Source organism: Mobula hypostoma, chromosome 12, assembly GCF_963921235.1.
Source record: "Mobula hypostoma chromosome 12, sMobHyp1.1, whole genome shotgun sequence".
In the NCBI taxonomy this organism is placed as follows: Eukaryota; Metazoa; Chordata; class Chondrichthyes; order Myliobatiformes; family Myliobatidae; genus Mobula; species Mobula hypostoma.
Window position 1 is genome coordinate 46,259,270 of NC_086108.1, and position 6,274 is coordinate 46,265,543.

Consider the following 6,274-nt stretch of genomic DNA (forward strand, 5'->3'; position numbering starts at 1 on the left):
ATAACTCGCCATTTTTCTTAGATTCTGTGCCAGGAGTCTTCTGAAATGCCCTTATTGTATCACCCCCTCCATTCCCCGTGTAAATAACCTATCACTGACATATCCCCTAAACTTTCCTCCTCTCAGTTTACAATGATGTCCCCTGGTATTAGCCATTACTACCTGAGATAAAGGTGCTGGCTGCCAACCCTGTGTCTCTTAATCATCTTGCACACCTCTATCAAGTCACCTGTCATCTTCCTTTGCCTCAAAAAGACCCAGCTCAAGCTACCTTACATGCTCTCTAATCTAGACAGATCCTGATATATCTTCTCTGCACTTTCTCCTCCACATCTTTCGCAAAATGAGGTGAACAGAACTGAACACAATACTCAAAGTGTGATCTATGCAAAGTTTTATAGCGCTGCATCATTACCTCATGGCTCTTGAACTCAATCTCCAAGTAAAGAAGGCCAGAACACTACACACCTTTTTAACCTTCCTAACAACACCCAACCACCGTACCAAATCCCACTTTGAGGGATCTGTGGGCTTGGACCTCAGGATCCTTTTGTTCCTCCACACTGCTAAGAATTCTGCCTTTAAACTTGTATCCATCTTCATATTTGGATGTGTTGCCCAGCTCTATAAAATGTTTTATTTCAGCACTTCAATGTTTTATGTCTAATTTTCAACTGCCTCTGGAAAGCAGCCAGCATAATCAAGGATCCCACCCACCCAGGTTATTCCCTCTTCTTCTACCCTGCTGGGCAGAAATACAAAAGCTAAAATGCACAGACCACCAGAATCAAGGTCAGCTTCTACCCCAGTGTTTTCAGACTTTTGAATGGACCTCTCACATGCAAAAGGTGAATTCCTGATCTCCCAGTTTACCTTATCTTGGGTCTTAGACTTTATTTGTTTACCTATAATGCACTTTCTCTGTAGCTGCTACATTATATTCTGCATACTGTTTTATTATTACGACCTCAATGTACTTAAGGCATAATCTGCATAGTTAGCACATAAATAAAAGTTTTCCAATGTATCTCGGTGCAAATGATAAGAATAACCAATTCTGAATGCAGTTGCATGTACCAGAAGTAAGTTTACCGTGATAGATTGGGGAGCCTCACATGAAAGGAACATTTAAGAAACAAATTCAGATACTGAAACAGCTTATACATTCCTTCTGGAGCAGAAATACGGAAGGAAAAATGCTGCCATACAAAAGAAGGTGAGGATTGTGTGAGAACTGAAGAAGAAACAGACACTTATCAGGCATAGGAGCCAGCCTGAGAATTTGAAGCTGTTATGAATTCAGCAAACAAAGACCAAGACTTTGATTAAAAGAGGAAGTGCAGAGTATGAGAGTAAATTTGTGAGGAACTTAAAATAGAACCAGAAAAGGTGCAAGCATGTGAAAAGAAAAAGGCTAAAGAAGACTAATGTAATCCCTTACAGTCAGAAATGGGAAAATTTACAATGAGGAAGAGGGACTTGGAAAGCAATTAAACAAATACTTTCATCAAAGTTGCTGGTGAATGCAGCAGGCCAGGCAGCATCTCTAGGAAGAGCTACAGTCGATGTTTCGGAGCGGGACAGAGGGAGAAAAAGATGGCATGAACATTGACTTCTCAAACTTCCGCTAACGCCCCACCTCCCCCTCGTACCCCATCCGATATTTATTTATATACACACATTCTTTTTCTCTCTCTCCTTTTTCTCCCTCTGTCCCTCTCACTATATCCCTTGCCCATGCTCTGGGTTTTCCCCCCTCCCCCTTTTCTTTCTCCCTGGGCCTCCTGTCCCATGATCCTCTCATATCCCTTTTGCCAATCACCTGTCCAGCTCTTGGCTCCATCCCTCCCCCTCCTGTCTTCTCCTATCATTTTGGATCTCCCCCTCCCCCTCCCACTTTCAAATCTCTTACTATCTCTTCTTTCAGTTAGTCCTGAGGAAGGGTCTCAGCCCAAAACGTCGACTATACCTCTTCCTAGAGATGCTGCCTGGCCTGCTGCGTTCACCAGCAACTTTGATGTGTTGCTTGAATTTCCAGCATCTGCAGAATTCCTCGTGTTTGCGTAAACAAATACTTCGTTTCAGTCCTCAAGTAATGTGACAAGAATACATATAGATTAAGATGTAGCTGTCCTGTGCTGGCACCAGTGGGATCAGCAGTTGGTCTGCCACCTGTCTTCAGGAGAGAGAGATAAGGAAAACAATGGAGCAGCATTTGGAGATGTTAATGAAGGGACGGGAGAGAGAGCTGTCATGAGCGGCTCCCCCTTTGAACCCTGAACTGTTTGAAGTGATGGACAGGCGATACCCCAGCAGGGGGATAAAAAGGGACAGGTTCGCTAAGGCAGGACACACGACACCCGAGGTAACGAGACCCTGGAAGCGGTGCATCTCTCACAAGTCGGTGGGAAGTTTTGGAAGGCCAGTTGCGGGACCAGGCCATAGACACACAGGGTGGAAAGGCACGATCGGCGGGAACCTGGTGTGTGTCCACCCTTGCCTGGGTGCCGGGTTCACTGCAGAGAAACGATCGTATCTGGAAACAGAGGGGTCACAGTCGGTGACCTCGGATGACATCACAAAGGACTCGCCCGAAAGCTGTCTGCGAAGGTCTGTGTGGAAGCGGTTTTGAATATTCATTCGTTTTGCTCTCTCTCTCCTCCCCCCCACTGTCCATCGCCACGGCAGCGATTACTGCGAACTGAACTGAACGAAATTGAACTGAACTTTGCGTCACTTTGAAACTGGTCATTTACCCCTAGACAACGATAGAGTTTGATTGATCCTGTTATCTTAATTCTGTGTACATGTATGTTTATCATTGCTGAACTGTTGCATTCATTATCCTTTTGATTAGAGTACTGTGTTGCTTGTTTCTTTAATAAAACTTTCTTAGTTCTAGTAATCCAGACTCCAACTGAGTGATCCATTTCTGCTGGTTTGGCAACCCAGTTACAGGGTACGTAACAGTAAGAAAAGGCAAATAATTTCCTGAATTGTGAGGAAAACAAGAAGGTCATGAAAAGGAGAAATTAAAGAAAATAATTAGTAGAATGATAATGCAGGAGAAATAAAATGGACAGTCAGTAAAACTTCGCTGATCATCTGCATTTCACAATTCTAAAATAGTGGAAACTTTGGTTGTCATCTAGTGGAGGGTAGCAAATGTAATCCCACAATTTAAAAAGCAACAGAGATAAACACACACACACACACCCTGATCAGTAGTTGGGAAAATATCTATGTTAAGCTTACTGAAGATGTAACATAAAATTAGCAGGAAAACCTGGAAAATGTTACCTCAACGGTGAGGGATTGAGTAATCTGGGAAACCTAATTCATGATTCAATTAAGGTTACAATTGTTACAGCAAATAATTGGGAATACTTACACATTATTGTTTATTGGAAATCAAATACAGAAGGAAGAAGGTCATGCTTTAGTTTTATAGGATTTTTATAAGGTCACATCAGGTCACTACTGAAAATGGTTTTGCTCTTTTCACTTAAAGAAGGAGTCAGATAGAGAATTAAAGTGGCCTTATTTCTTCACTTTGATTCACTTTGGCCGACCTGTCTGTGGGCATCTGCATCATTACAAAAAAAGTCCAGGGTAAGCGTTAGGAAAAAAATCAACTTCTGGTATCAGTTAAGTTGCAGGTGTTTGGACTTAATATTAACTCCTCCGTTTTAGATATGTTCTTTTTATCAAACGTTCGTTCAAGGGATGTAGGCTTATAGGCTGATCCAGCATTTAATTGCCTATTGTTTGTTTACTATCTACAAAGTGTGCTAAAATGAATAGAAGGTGTTAACTCCAAACCCTTAGCTGTTGATATATTTGTTCAGTGGTTTCTCAGTAATGGCACCTTTGACAAGGCAACGCTCTGTGGTGATGCTTACTGGATGAAGAATAGTAGAATCTGCAGGCATGCCAGCGGCTGCTCCATCAGTGTCACATCTCTACATAACAAAGGGTAAGAAAACATTTGAACTTTGCCAGTATGTTCAGAATAACTTACAACAATAGTTTTTTAAAAATACGTATAATAATAATAATTACTAACCATAACAATTGTTTTCAACCTGAATTGTAGTACATTTCCCACTTCACGATGCTGTATGTGGGTGTTGATATCCTAGTGCAAAGTCAATGGTCTGAGTCAGTGTCCCCTGTGACTTATCTCTGGCTACTACCTTTGCTTGTGATTATGAAGAGAATCCTTACTTGCCCTAGGTGGGCCAACTTCACACAGCTACCCAGGGCCAATGGAAGGATAACTGTCTGTGGGGCATGCTGTTTGGAGGTACTGGTGGGCAGAGACTTGAATCTCACATGAAGAAGGATACTGATGTCCAGAACCTACAGGTGAGGGAACCTCTCAGGAGAGGGCAACAGTCTGCTGGCAGTCAGACCAGAACAGGCATGAATTGGCAGGTTCCCCATCTTAACTCATTGCCATGGAGTCAGCTCTCAGTCCCGCCTGAACAGGACTTCCTCAAGCTGTGCAGTGGTGTCAGGGGATGGCCTATCCAGTCGTCGCCCCTTGGAGGGTGTGTGGAGTGAGGACACCATGCTGATTTATTTGCTGGGATGATGACAATCCCATCACACAGGCCCCACAGGTTCAGGTGCTGTTCTGATGTGCATACACTGATAGAATCCACACAGTCTTTCTACTTACATATGTGCAGTTTCATCTGGTTGCAGATGGATCTTAGGGAAGAGGAAAATGAGCTGGCTACATGGGCCCAGAGTTACCCTACCACTGAGCACGATTATGACTAATTTGATTTTGGCCTCAAGTCTACTTTTCTACTTTTTCCCCATAGCCCCGATCCTTTATAGCTACCTCAGCCCTGACTGAGTCTTCAAACCTCCTTGGTGTAGTGAATTCCAAAAAATAAATTGCTCCTCATCACCAACTTAAAATGGGTGTCTCCTTATTCTGAAAATGGCTCCCTGACTGAGTATTCCTCGAGAAGGAAAATATCCCCTTGGCATTTATTGTGTCAATCACTTACAAACTTACATTTTAATGCTCATTTACATTTTTCTGAACTCCAATCAGTCCAAAGCTAATCTGCTCAGTCTCTCATTTTAAGACAGCCCCCCATCTCAAAGTGTGCTGATCAGGTCCCGATTGAGCTCGTTTCAGAGTGTAAGTCACCTGGACATTGTTTTAAATGTCTTTTTCGCTGCTCATTATGAATCTTATGTGGATTTGCAAGGATGTATCTCATTTTAAACACTGTGTCTCAAAGCTGGCTGAAAGCTTTGGAGATTAGTTCAATATTTTCAAATAGTGACAGAGATAAGCAGGTTGGATATGAAGAAGTACACCTTCAAATGTTCACTGCTCGGGACAGTTGTCACTAAACAAATTTACCAACTAAACAAGTTCAACAACGTTTGTTGTTGGCTCAGTGAAAGGTGGTGACGAATCAGCTTACAGAAGGGAGATTGAAATTCTGGCTGAAGGGTGCCACAACAGCAATATCTCATTCAACTCCAGCAAAATGAAAGGGCTGATTGTCGACTGCACGAGGAACAAGCCAGAGGTCCATGAGCCAGTCCTCATTAGGGGAATGGAGGTGGAAAGGGTCAGTAACTTCAAATTCTTTGGTGTTATGTCAGCTGATCTGTCCTGGGGCCAGCACAGAGGTGTCCTCACAAAGAAGGCACAACAGTACCTCTACTTTCTTACAAGTTTGCATAGATTCAGCATGTCACCTAAAACCTTGACAGACTTCTATAGATGCACAGTGGAGAGTATCCTGACTGATTGCACCCTAGCCTGGTATGGAAACACCGATGTCCAGGAATGGAAAAGTCTGGAGAAAGTGGTGGATACAGCCTTGTCCATCACAGGAGAAGCCCTCTCCACCACATGGATGGTGCACTACCACAAGAAAACAGCATACATCATCAAGGACTTACATTATCCAGGCCATGCTTTCTTCTTGCTACTGCCATCAGGAGCCTTTGGTCCAACACCACCAGGTTTAGGAACAGTTATTCAGGCTCCTGAACCGGTGTAGGTAACTTCAGTCATCTCAACTTTGAACTGATTCCATAACCTCCAGATTCACTTTCAAGCACTCCATAGCTCATGTTTTCAGTATTATTTATTTGGCAACTTCCTCTTCTTTTGCACATTGGTTGTTTGTCAGTCTTTGTTTATGTCTAATTTTTTTCATAAATTCTATTGTATTTCTTTATTTACCTGTAAATGCCTCCAAGAATGAATTTTAATGTACTTGGATAATAAATC